The sequence below is a fragment of the Canis lupus genome, chromosome 16 (genome assembly GCF_048164855.1).
Source record: "Canis lupus baileyi chromosome 16, mCanLup2.hap1, whole genome shotgun sequence".
NCBI classification, from domain to species: Eukaryota; Metazoa; Chordata; class Mammalia; order Carnivora; family Canidae; genus Canis; species Canis lupus.
This window is the reverse complement of record NC_132853.1, coordinates 16,266,621-16,280,305: the sequence shown is the minus strand read 5'-3', so window position 1 is coordinate 16,280,305 and position 13,685 is coordinate 16,266,621. Positions and strand designations below refer to the sequence as shown.

The window sequence follows — 13,685 nt, the reverse complement described above, 5'->3', positions numbered from 1 at the left end:
AAGGGGACTTGATTTAAGAATAAGAAGGGAAGGGGAATGAGTGTCAGTTTTGAAGTGAGACTTTGCCAAAGTTAGTAAAAACTGCAAGTTAAATGTACGTCCAATACATTAGAACAAAACTAATGATTCTTGCCTCATCTTACCTTTGTGGAGGTATCCTTTCAAGCTGTGTAATAAGATACTGGAAACACCAAATGTTCATTACAGAATGGTTAAGTAAATTATAGTACTCAGAATCATATTGAACAGCTTTTAAACATGGAGTTAATGACCTTTGCTGGAACATAGAACTGTACTTCAAATACTGTATTCAAAAAGCAAGATCCCAAATTATACAGATACTATGATTATAGTACAACACTGTTTAAACAGATGTATAAGAAGAAAGATTGAAGTAAATACCCTGAATTGCTTATCATTATGTTAGGCTAATAGTGTCTATGGTGGTGGGTCTCTGATTTACAAATGTTCTGAATGTAATTTTTGTAATGAAAACATATGTGAAAAAAATAATGGTGCTCTTGCCCAAAAGAGTGTGCATCTAGTTTGGGAATGCTTTTAGTTTTAGGGTAGGGTTTTTTACTCCCTTGTGATCTAGTTGGCAGTGGAGTGCCATTTTCAGAAGATGAGCAAGTAACCTTGCTCACAGTCGTATTTTACTGAGCAGAGTAACACAGGGGAAAGAATGAGCTTGTGGTGACCTATTTCAAGAAAGCTTTCTGGAAAGAACTTGTAAGCGACCTTTTCAAATGAGGGGGAAGGTAGTCCAGTGGATTAAGAAAGAAAGGTATTCTGGTTATAAATAACCACGTGGGAATGAAGGGGAAAGTCGAGAAGGAGCAAGTTCATTTGATCCAGCCCTGGAGAGAATAAGTACCAAGTACCGGGTGGAGAGGTTGGAAAGAGAGACCGTGTGCATGTTTGGAAACTGATGATTGACAGAGGCTTCCCACATTCAGGGAGAACACTGTTATCTTTTATAAGGAAAACAGAAATTCCTGTGGCGGGTGGTCAGGAGGATACATTTCAGGTGATTCTGATCTGGAGGGGTGATTTCATTGGGGGGAAGACTCTGGGAAACTGACTGCTTGCACGGTGATGATGGCCTCTCTCAGGGTTTGGGCTTGGAATGAAAAAAGGTCTGGATTCCAGACATGCCAGGTAGTAAGAGACAGATGCCTTCATACCAAACAGGACAAACTGTTCGACCCAAACTGTCCTGGGTTCCTGTTTAAACCCAGGAACCTCATCATGGGCCAGGTTGCAGAAATGCGTTTTTTTTTTTTTAAATTTATTTATTTATTCATGAGAGACACACACACACACACACAGAGGAGAGAGAGGCATAGACACAGGCAGAGGGAGAAGCAGGCTCCACACAGGGAGCTCGATGTGGGACTCGATCCAGGGACTCCAGGATCATGCCCCAGGCCAAAGGCAGGTGCTAAACCACTGAGCCACCCAGGGATCCCCAGAAATGCATTTTCTAAATGCTTCATTGGCTCATAGAGAAGAAACCCTGGGTTAATGTCTTCTGTTTGTGAAATAAAGGAAAAGAAATTCCTCTGGGAATATTCCAGTGCCGAATAGTGTTGGAGAGAAGGGGAGCAATGACAGGGCCTAAAGAAGCTCCCAAGCTGGATTTCTTGCTCAGCATGCACTCACACTCGTATTACAAAATCAAGCCTGCGGTTTTCAATGCTTTATATTGACACTGCCCAACCTTGGTGGGTCACATGCTTTTTGAGTTATCTCATTTGCCTCAGGCAGTGTCAGAGAAATTAATGACAAAGTCGGTGCTCTCAAAGGCATTTTTAATTTTAATTTACCTGGGGAGATAAGGCATGATATATATATCATGTTTGTGTGTGTGTGTGTATATATATATATATATATAGTTTTGTGTATATATTGTATATATCCAAAAATATATATTGTATCTGTGTGTGTGTGTGTATACATAAACTTCGAGTCTCTGTTGGACGATGTTTGGTGAGTTGATTCTCATAGGGATGGGATTGCCAACAGAAGAAGCTCCCAAAACTGAGTCCTGTGACCCTAGTCAGACAGCAGCCACAGAGGCTGACCTCCCTCATGGATGACCTGGCTCAGACTTCTCTCTCTTCTTCTCTAGCTTTGAGATTTTGGGCAAGCTACTTTAATCTTTTCAAGTCTGTTTCACCATCTGTAAAATGGGAACAGTACCTGCCTTGTAGGGCCACCATGGAGCTTTGAGGTAATGCAAGATTTAAAAAGCCCTCAGCATGGTGGATGGCACATGTCCCACAAGACCAGAATGTCTCTGAGGGCAGGGACTCTGTGCCCTTCATCTTGATGTTATTCGTGCTCAATACATTTGGTATAACTTATTAATGAACATTAGGCACAAATATTTATTGAAAGGAAGAATGAATAGGTTGGGACCAAAAATTGAAGAGTTGGAAAAAAAAAAAATTTGAAGAGTTGGCAGGAGTCGGATAGAAAGAGGAATGGAATTCCAAGCAGAAAGGCGAGTCTCAAAGTTAAACAGAGACGTACGTTCTTCTGTATATTTGTGCTTGAATCCTAATTAAACAGATGCTCTTATTATATAACATTGGGCAATGGGGTCTTTGAATGTTAAATTGGAAAGGATGTTGGGGATTATGTAGCAACTCCCTTCCTTTACAGCTGAGGACACCAAGGTCCTGAGTGAACACAGCCATACTGCTGGCCAGCCTCTAGGTCGCAGGTCCATGACATTCCTTGATACTCTTCCTGGTAGTGCTTTAAAAAAAAAAATGGCCAGCACAGTCCATCTGATATTGCCAAATTTTGCTCTTAGTGCAGAGAGATAAGCATCATGAAAAGAGGGAAATGCCACAGTCCTGTTTTTCCCCTAGTGACTTTGTGTCTTTTGGCCCATAGACAGCAGGGCTGTGCTTTTCCTGGTCCCTGAGAGTGGAGCCACCTTCCTGGGGAAGGGCGGGGGTCAGGCCCGGGTGCCTGTCGGACCTCCCCTGTGGAAAGCTTCAAGTGGCTGTAACTCACCACTGAGAAAACAAACACGTTGCCTCTGGGGACAGCAGCACTGAGCACTTCAGAAGGGGATTACCGAGGCTGAAATATGTGAGATGCAAAGAAAGGAATTTAAAAGGAGCCAGGTGTTTCAAATTGTGGGTCCAGGCTGATGAGGCTCCTAAGTGTGAAAGAGAAATTCCATTCGGGTGACTCGGCCGGCCATGGTGTTTCTTCCTATGGGGCCAGTGGGGAAGGGAGAGGGGGCATGTTATCTTGGGGCCCATCCAGGCAGTGAGTGCCCTTCCCGTGTTGAGGGATAGCCGGGACCTGAACCCTGGATACCCCACCAGGGGGCCTGGGGTCACGGGAATTTGCCCTGTTTTTCCAGGGAGGTCGTTCCAACCTGAGCAGGAAGATAGAGGCTGAGTAGAGAAAAGCCCAGTCAGCACAGAGCAGCCCTCCCTGGATACATACTTGGCTTCAGCCTCGATTTTGGAGAGAGGACTGGGCCAGACCAGCTATTTTACTACAGGGAGCATTTAGATGTTCTGAAGTGTAGGGGCTGGGAATCCTTCCTAAAGCCAGTTCTTGTTAATGAATCATCTTTGTGTGCTTCAAAATACTTTCAGAACTCCAGCACAGTCTTCTAGAAGCTGTGCTTGGCAGCTGGCTTTCCAGGGAGGTGATGTGGCATAGATCTCTGGGGACCATGTGTGTATGTGTGATCATTTTCCTCCACGGAACTTGTTTCATCCGTGTTTCTGCTTAATGACCCCTGGTCCAACACATGCCATTGAGTCAGTAATACTGAATTTTCTGCCATGGCAGTATAATGTGTATCAGAACGAAGTTTATCTTTCTCCTCAGGACACAGCACAGCCTTCTTGCACTCAAGGAACATTAGCTAGCGCTTCAGCATGATGCTTGGGGGCCATTTTAAACAGTGAAATCACCAACAAACAGCACAGAAATGTGAAAAATGTGGTACTCAACAGACCATGCAGAGGACCCTTGTTTACAGTACGAGCTGAAACAAGGAGGCAGCATGCTGCCTAATTTGACCTCTGCTGGGACATGTGTGACAGGTGATTCAGATTTTCCACCCGTGCATGTCTGAGACCACAAAGGTGTCACTAGATCGATTTGAGGGTTACAAATACATTTGAGTAAATAGGCAAATTTATAAATCGGAAATCATGAATTATGATTGACTGAACCTCTTTTTCCAATATATCGTGCTAAACATGCAGAGCTATAATGTAAAATTGCTTGGCTTTAGGGCCCATGCCTTCAGCAAGTTCCTTTATTTCCACCACCTTTTAAATTGTGTGATTATAAAAAAAATTAGAAAATACAAATTTGCAAAAGGAAACATGCTGAAGATCATTCAGATTTCACCAACCAGGTATCATTATTTATAACATTTTGGTGCCTATCTTTCTGGAGTTTTTTTTCCATGCAAATATATACTTGTCTGTATTCTCACACACCTTATAGATGTCTGTGCATAAATATGTTTAAAACAAAATTCAGGGGCATCTGGCTGTCTCAGTGAAGTATGCGACTCTTGAGATGGTTGTGAGTTCTAGCTCCACGTTGGGTGTAGAGATTACTTAAAAATAAAACTTAAAAAAAATTAGTATCATACCATACTTAACTTATGCAATCTGCATTTTGCAGTCCCTCGTTGTTGGAACCTAACATGAGAAGTAGGAGTGAATGGTGAGGGATGAGGCTGGATGGGCAAGTAGGGGGTAGAAAATGAAGGGACATTAGAGAGCAGGACTGTGTCCTGATGGGAGCCACTGATGGGTCCTAAGAAGGGACCTTCCATAATCAGATAACCATTGTAGCCATGAAGACAACGGACTTGAGGGAAAGAGACCAGAGCCATGCTGTCTAGTAGGTTCTAGCCATGTGTGACAGGGAGTACCTTGAAATGTAGCTGATCCTAATTGAGTTGTGCCATGTTAAATATATACCAGTTGTCAGAGATGTGGTACCAAAAAAAGCACGTAAGCTATCTCGTTAATACTTTTTTTATTTTTATTTATATTTATTTTTTGTTGTTAATACTTTTTTAAAAATATCAATTGCATGTTAGAACAATAATTTCACCTGTCCTACTTTTTGTGGCTACTAAAAAATTTTAAATTGCATGTTGACTGTCCTGATAAAACCCATTGTAAGTTGAAGATATCATAAGTTGAAAATGCATTTAGTACACTTACCCTGCCAAATATAGCTGAGCCTGGCCTTCCTTAAACATGCTTAGAACACTTATATTGGGCTACAGTTGGGCAAAATCATCTAACACCAAGCCTGTTTTATTTAAAAGTGTTGACTATCTCATGTAATTGATTACTGAAAACCAATTTACTACTGAAAGTAAAAACCAATGGTTGTATGAGTGCAGAATGGTTTGTTAAGTGTGTTGGTTTGTTCACCCTAGTGATTGGGTGGCTGGCTGGGAGCTGGAACTCACTGCCCCCGCCCTGCCTCATGAGAGAGGATGCATCATATATTGCCAGCACAGGAGAAGATCAAAATTTGGGGTATGATTTCCACAGAATGTGTATCGCTCTCACATCATTGTACAGTAAAAAAATCAAAACAGTCTTAAGTCAGGAACCATCCATATTTCTAGTGGACAGCAGTGGACCGAAGGGGAAGATGGTGAGGGAACTACACAGGGTTGTGGTGATAGGATATGAGGGAGGGAGTGGGTCTGAGAAGCATTTGGAGATACAACCCATGGCCGTGTCCCAACTTTGGAGGCTGCCGTGGACCGAAGAAATACCATGGAGACACCACAGGCTCTGTTCCAGACCACTGCCATAAAGCAAGTCAAATGAAGTTTTTCATTTCTTTCTTTTTTTTTTTTTTTAAGACTTTATTTATTCATGAGAGACACACAGAGAGAGAGGCAGACACAGGCAGAAGAAGCAGGCTCCATGCAGGGAGCCCAACGTGGGACTCCATCCTAGGTCTCCAGGATCAGGCCCTGGGCTGAAGGCAGCGCTAAACCACTGAGCCACCCAGGCTGCCCATATTCTAAATCTTTTGTTGTCATTTCAACAATCTTCACAGTATCTTAACCAGGGGTAGAGTCCATCTCAAGAAACCACTTTCTTAAAAAAATAAAACAAAACAAAACACTTTCTACTCAGCCACAAGAAAAACTCTTCATCCATTAGTTTTATCATAAGATTGCAGCAATTCAAATATAACAATATTGGAAAAGCTTGAAAAACTGCAAGAATTGCCAAAATGTGACAGAGACACAAAGTAAGCAGATGCTTTTGGAAAAACGGCGCTGAATGATTTGACACAGGCTTACCACAAACCTTCAATTATTAAAAAATACACTATCTGCGAAGCACAGTAAAATGAGGCACACCTGTATTTATGTCCTCCCAAATGTATGTGTTGAAGCCTTAGCCCCCAGTGTGATGGTGTTTGGAGATGGGGCCTTTAGGAGGTAATTAGGTTTCGATGAGGTCATGAGATGGGGCCCTCATCATGGAATCAGTGCCCTCAAGAGGAGGTCAGAGGAGCTTGCTCTCCCCACATCCCCATATGAGACAGTGGTCTGTAAACCAGGAAGAGAGCTCTCTCACCCAACATTGAATCTACCAGCACTTTGATTTTGGATTTCCCAGCCTCTAGAACTGCGAGAAATCAATGTGCTGTTAAAGTCACCCAGTCTTCCAGTGTTTTGTTAATGACAGGCTGAGACAGGAGGGAGTTAGTGGCATCCAGGTATGTCAGCAGCTGAGAGGGAGGGACATGGGAGGAGATTGGTTTGGGGGTGGGGAAGCTAGGGAGAGTAAAAGCAGATAGAGATGTTTTGTTGTCTGTGGAGAGGTAGATCTGTACCTCAGAAAGGCCTGTGAGTCACCAGCAAATAAAGCAGGAAAGAGACTGAGCTTTCCAGAGGATGTGTGGACAGAGAAGGTGGCCTGAGGGCAGGTCCTGTGGTGCACCAGCAGGGATCTGGGGACAGGATAGCAGAGGAACAGAGACGGGAGTGGTGGTGGTGTGCAGTGTGTGTCACAGGAGTGTGGGTCACAGAGCCAAGGGAAGGGTGTCACAGAGCAGGTGAGCAACTAGTTGTGTGAACATGAAATGTAAGAAAAGTTTGAAAAGTACCACTTGATTTATAAATTTAGGCAGGGTGCTCTAAATCTTTTTAGCGTAAGCAATTTTTATGCTTTATTATTGTGAATAACAATACTTAACATCCTATACCATTTATTTTGTGCCAGGCACAGCACTACAGGCTTCATACAACGGCTCCATGGGGCACCTACTGTTCTTACTCCCATTGCACAGATGAGGATACTGAGACACAGCCATGAGACCCAGAGTCATAGAGTAAATGTCCCCTGCAGGGCTTCAGTACCCACAATTTGACCTAAACGTTTTTGCAACTTCCACACTTGCCCTGGCAAGAAGTGGGGCACTATCCTTTCAGGCTTAGTCGTGAGTCTCTTAGACCACACAAAAAAACCTAGCCTTCCTTTAGTTCTGGCCTTGTGGGAGCAATGGTGATGGATGGCAAATAGTGGAGAATTCTGCATTCCAGTGCGCTGAGGTCAGTGCATGCGTGAGCCGAGTAGCGCCGGATTTCAGGGCTCAGCCTTTGCTCCTGGGACAGCTTGGCTTCTTCCATCTATGCTTCTGAGTGGATGAGCCTCCACTTCCTGGGTGCCTTCTGGCTCTTGACTGCGCTGTGCCTGTCGTTTGCTTCTTCCCATCCTTCCTGACCTTACGGCCATCGCACTAAAGAATCCACGGGACCCCAGGCCCAGGGCAGGGTGGCAGGGCAGGCGTAGCCCATCCCTCTGGACCAGGACTGGCTTTACCGTGAGGAATGCTGCCCCCACCCCCCAGCCCTGCCCAGATTCATGCCTGAGGTTTTACTGCTTTCCTTCACTTCCATACATGGAAACAGGGTTGCCAGCCTCTGCTGCAAGAGTGCCTGTAAGCAGGAGGTTTGTTTCCCCACAGCTGACAGACACCCCCGGCTCACATTTTAAAAATGTATTTATTGAAAAAGACTCGGGATTTAACCACCTCTGTCTGCAGAAAGAGAACTTGGCCATCTCCTCAGAGAGAATAGGCAGTGGAAACTGCAGTCTGGTTCCTAAGTACTGTGGTTACACTTATCTCCAACATTGTGATTGTTAGAAAGTTCTAATCTCGTGAGTGATAAGCTTGTAAATCTTAAAATAAGGAAATAAACTTTTGGGGGAGAAGAGATCGATTTTATAAACATTTGTGTGTGTGTGTGTATGAACATATATTAGCATGTGTACATTTCTGTCACTGATTTAAGAAAAGAGTATCTGAGGAAGACAAACCAAAATGTAGTAGTGCTCTGCTGAAATAAATGAAGCACTAAACACAACCCGACCCTGGGCAGTCTTAGTAATAGACCTAAAATTGCCCAGCAGCCTGCTGATGTGTCTTTTCAAAGGACTTCTTTGGCTCTGCTGAGGAAATGCTTTTTTATAATGCATGGTACAGGGTTCTACCCATTGTACTTGGCTTTTGCTTCACAGACAATGATTGGGCCATGTAAGAGACTTCTAGAAAGTGATCGTTGACAACAGTGAATGTTAAAGTCCTTTTGGGAATCATGAATGTATATTTTTCTTTTTTTTAAGATTTATTTATTTTAGAGAGAAAGAGTGAGTGCAAGTGGGGGTGGGGTAGAGGGTGAGACTCTTCAAGCAGACTCCCTGATGAGCAAAGAGCCCAAAGGCTTGATCTCATGACCTGAGCTGAAACCAAGAGTCAGACATTTAACTGACTGTCTCCCCCTAACTACCAGGCATCCCATTAACGTATATTTCTTATGGAGCCCTTTTTATTGGTTTGGTGTGTAATTTGCTGGTCCTCTTGTGCCAAAATTATATTGTCTCATTCTTTTCTATGCTACCATCTTGGTTGTGTATAGTTCTTTGGATATGTTTTGCTGGATTTTCTTTGTAATCTGCCTCACATCTCTGAAATTTATGAAGAGTGGAATCTGAATTATTTAAAAGCTATAATTCAAGATTGTAAAATTCTGGAAACATATGACAAGCTCTGGTTTTGTTTTGGGGAGCCAGGGTGAGAAAATTGCTACTGGCCCAACTTTTTGCTTGGCCTACCTTCCCCTCAAAACACTGTACCTGCCTTAGATTAGATCTTAAAAATAAAATCACACCTTCTAGTCCTTTCTTGTCATGATTTATTTAGAGCTGAAAATAGCAAACCTTAAGCTTCTTGATCTCTGTCCTTGCCCCCTTCCCCCACCGGATCTCTTTCTTTAATTGTATAAAAAGATTTTGAAATTCTTCCTTGAATCTTTCCTGCCTCAAGGGAAAGGGGTGAATTGGCACCAACTTTATTGCTGGAGCCCAGCGATGTTGATCTGAATTCCCTCTCTTGCTCTTTTGCTAGTTAAAAGATTCCCTGCTGTGACAGATGGATGTGTATTCAGAGGGCATTGAATTTGTAAGGTGGATGGAACTGCCTTCTGAGTTAAAGGGGTTCTTTTAAGCAATCCTTCTTTCCCTTCTTTTTAAAAGAATGGTTTCTCAAGCATCAGGCTGTCATCAGCCTACTAATTGTTTTGCCTCCAAGCAGGACGGATACTTGGGGCAAATTACTTCTGGCTGTTGAGCTGTTTGGTTTCAGTGTTACCTGCCCAGAAGCTGCTGGCCAAACGGCTGTTATCAAGAGGTGTTGGGCCTGAGAATGGGGTTGTGTCTGCCTGCGCCAGCCTCTGATGCTGCTACCAGGCTGGATCTCAGGGGGCTGGAGGGCCCTCACTTTGCTGTCCTTCTCCAGATTGAGGAAAGAAGTAGTGCTAGCAAAGGAGGCCTACGGAGAGGAGACTTCATCTCTGTTCTTCCTGTTCGGAAGTGTAGCTCCCATATTCTTGTAGGGAATACACTTCTCAACCTCAGCGTGCACTACAGAGAGGCGGGGAATGGCATTGTTACGAAGTACTGATAGATTTGCCTGAAATGCTTATTCCGAGTGAAACATCAAGTGGTAATTTTTCAACCCTGACCGATATTCAGAGTTGACTGGGAGCTTGAAAAAATGCCTATTACCAGTGCTTGTGGCTGTTATGTTCTCAGCATATACCATAGTGCCTGGGACATAGGACATGCACTATATAAAATTAATTGAATCCATGGGAACCACATTCTGCTTGACCATGATGTCTAAGGAAAGTGAGTGGGTACATTCTCACAGTCAGTCATTCATACAGAGTCCAGAGTAGCTGTGAGAAGTAGCCTTTCCCATATGAGACGGTTGTGCAGCTCTGGTCCGTCTCAGGCCCTGATGATTTTTAGTGTTAATATGCTTTTAGATCACCACTATACTCAGGTATCTAGTGTTTTGTGATCTAGAATGAGACACACAGGTGATGCTGAGAATAAAGAATTATAATAAGGGTAAGACTTAGAGCTTTCGTTTATTGGATGTGCACTCTGCCACACCCTAAGTGTTTTGTATGTATTTATTTAAATTCTCACATTGATACAGGCAGGCCAGTTCTGAGGACCCAGTGTGGGTCCCACAGGACCAGCCAAAAGGGTCCTTGGCTTCACAGAGGATGGAAATCAAACACAAACCGAGAGGAAGTAAGAACAGAGTTTATTGAAGACCTAGGGAGAGCAGGGGCACCTGGGTGGCTCAGTTGGTTAAATGTCTGTCTTGGGCTCAGATCATGACCTCTGGGCCTGGGATTGGGCCCTGAGTCAGGCTCTCTGCTCATCTGGGAGTTGGCTTCTCCCTCTGCCTCTGTGATCTCTCTCTCTCTTTCTCTCTCTCTCTCTCAAATAAATAGTGAAGACCTAGGGAGAGCAGATTATAGACAGAACATCTGGGAGACTCAGAAAGGAAAAGGAGCATGAGTCTTGTCTTTGCTTTGGGTCTGGAGTTTTTATTGGGGACAGTGCTCTGGTGTCATGTCCTCCCAGGCATCTAGGAATTGGTTGAACAGAGATAAGTGCTCAGGTGTCATCCAGAAGTCATTATGCCCTGGAGCCAGGGGGGCTTGCTTCAAGGTGTTTGGAGTCCATGGTCTTGAAAAACATTCATGAGGACCTCACTGGATATTCCTTAGATATTATCTATTGTGTTTGAAGACTCCAAAGAAATCATTAATTCCTTGGCCTTTACAAGGTGGACATTCATTAAGGCATGTGTGAGGTAGGGGTGCAGGTCCTAGCAAGTTTGAAGCAGGAAAAGAAGTAAAGGAGAAAAACTGCTTTTTCTTTCACAATGTCCTTGCGGGTTCCCTGTCTCAACATAATCTCCAAGGGAGGCACTACTGGAATAAGTAGTTTTGCCAGTCACGCTGATAAGTGGTTGAGCCAGTATTTGAACTTGGCCCCCTGACGCCAGAACCTGCCCCTGTGCCAGAACCTGCCCCTGCGGCTGTGCTGATGTGCTGATAACTGATGAGGACTGTCACATGGAAGTTTCTTCCAAAGGTAGAGCACCATGATAGGAAGTACTTATTACATGTGCTGCCTTGTTTAATTTTCACAAGAACCTATGAAGTAGGTGCTATTACCCCTATTTCATAGTTGAGGAAACTGAGGTCCAGAAAGATGAAAAGGGGACCTCACAGAGCTAGTAAGTGGCAGATTCACCTAGTTAGTCACATTTTTAAGGCTCATTTGGGAAGCAAATATGGCCTCTGTCTTTGGCAGGAATCTCTCAGCTGGGATATTATTAGAGATAAGGTAGGCTAGAGTCTTGAGCACACCAAACATGGACTCTTCGAATAGGGAAAATTCACATGAGTGGTTGAAACATTCAGTTCTCAGGAGATGGCCTTCAGGCACAGAGAATCCATCTACCCCTTGTCTTTTAGTTAACCCAGCTCCCCCAGACACAAACACACACACACACACACACACACACACACACAATCTCTCTCTACCCCAGGAAAGAATGTCTATGGCAGCAAAGAAAGAGCCCTTTGAGCAGCTAACAGGGTGAAAACAGCCAATGTCCCAGGACCCCAGGGACATTTCCAGCCTGTGGTTTGCTGACCTAACCCAAAGGGGCTGCTGATTGGCTGATCATCTCTGAAAGGTTAGCATTTCTATGAAAGGGCACAATTGACAAGATTCTAGAGGAAAAAAAGGTAGAAAAACAAAAAAAACAACAACAAAAAAAGTCACTTGAGAGATACGTAGTGGGAGCAAATGGGAGAAGACTGCCCCTGACACCCGAGTGTGCGCAGAGGTGTTGGGGTAGCTGTGTGCTCTGTGGCCCTGTGGTTCAGTTTGAGGCACTTGTGCTAGACCCCTTCCATGATTTGTTATATTGGGGGAGAACGCCCATACCCTTAGTATCCACTGACTTTTCATTGTTTAACTTCTGACTGTAATCGGCAAAACACTTATTTATTCCCTGGGGTTCCTCTGAGACCTACTTGGGATTGCTCTCAGGCAATGAGCACAGATACCTATTGTCACCTAACCGCATGGAGCACGTCGAGAATTTCTACATGGGCCTTCTTTGTGTGTTTAGGAAACATATAGGAATAATCTCTTCCACAAAGAAACATGCTCTTTGCCCATTTTTCTAGAATCATACATACTTTCTCATGTGTTTTCTATGTCCTAACCTTTGGTAGAGATTTAGGAGTAAAGCATAATTTGGTTTTGCTTCAGCTCCATCCCATGGGGAGGTAATAATAGGGAATCGCAGGCCTGGGGTGAATTGGTGAGAGCATCCTTCATCTCAAAGGAGTAGCGATGCTGGAATGCAGATCTGGTGGTCGAATCTTCCAAAATGTTTACAAAATGCGGGATCTTTCAATTTCTAACTAAAATTACCTAATTAAAATTTAAAATGTGTCAAGTGATACATCTAAGGGCCTGGTGTGATCCTTGGGTCACCTCTTGGGGATTTTGGCCTTAAGGGCTGCCAGTGGTGCAGCAACTCCTATGGCTGTGCTGTTTGTACCTGGCAACCTGTAAGGCATCTGTAGTTGGGGAGTTTTGCACAGGGAGGCCCTTGGAGCATTCGGGACTATGAAGCATAGGGTTTCCAGGGAGTTTATGGTCTTCTTACAGAGGAAAAGCCCTACCCAGATCAGAGAAGCAATGAAAAACAGAGAAGATGGCATTCAGCCATGTAGAACTGCGTAGAATGAGTTGGAAGGTAAGCCTGGGTCCCCTTGGAGCGGGCAGAGAAACTAGGACTTGCTGTGGCCTAGAAGGGGAGGGAAGAAAGACATTTCAGGCAGGGTTCCCAGTGTGAGCTCAAAAGTGGTCATAACACTTTGGCCCAGGACGCGATCCTGGAGACCCGGGATCGAATCCCACGTCGGGCTCCCGGTGCATGGAGCCTGCTTCTCCCTCTGCCTGTGTCTCTGCCTCTCTCTCTCTCTCTGTGTGTGTGTGTGACTATCATAAATAAATAAAAATTTTTAAAAAAAGTGGTCATAACACATACTGTCTGCATAGCACTTGACTATCTTCAGAGCGCTTTCAGCAGTGTGTATTCCTGACCACAGGCCTGCGAGATGAGGGAAGATGTGCCTGCCAGGGACTGAGCACTGTACCGCTGCTTTGCAGACTCTTTTCCGTGTTCCTCGCAAAACAAACCTGTGAGGTGGGTGGTGGTAACCCACTTTTTTCAAGTGAGTAAATAGA

The 13,685-nt window shown here is 44.1% G+C and overlaps 1 protein-coding gene across 1 annotated transcript in view; it reads left to right on the top strand.

The window, feature by feature from the left end:
* NXN (nucleoredoxin) overlaps positions 1 to 13,685 on the top strand; it is a 152,803-nt gene that overhangs the window by 16,951 nt on the left and 122,167 nt on the right. The gene's annotated exons all lie outside the window — the stretch shown is intronic.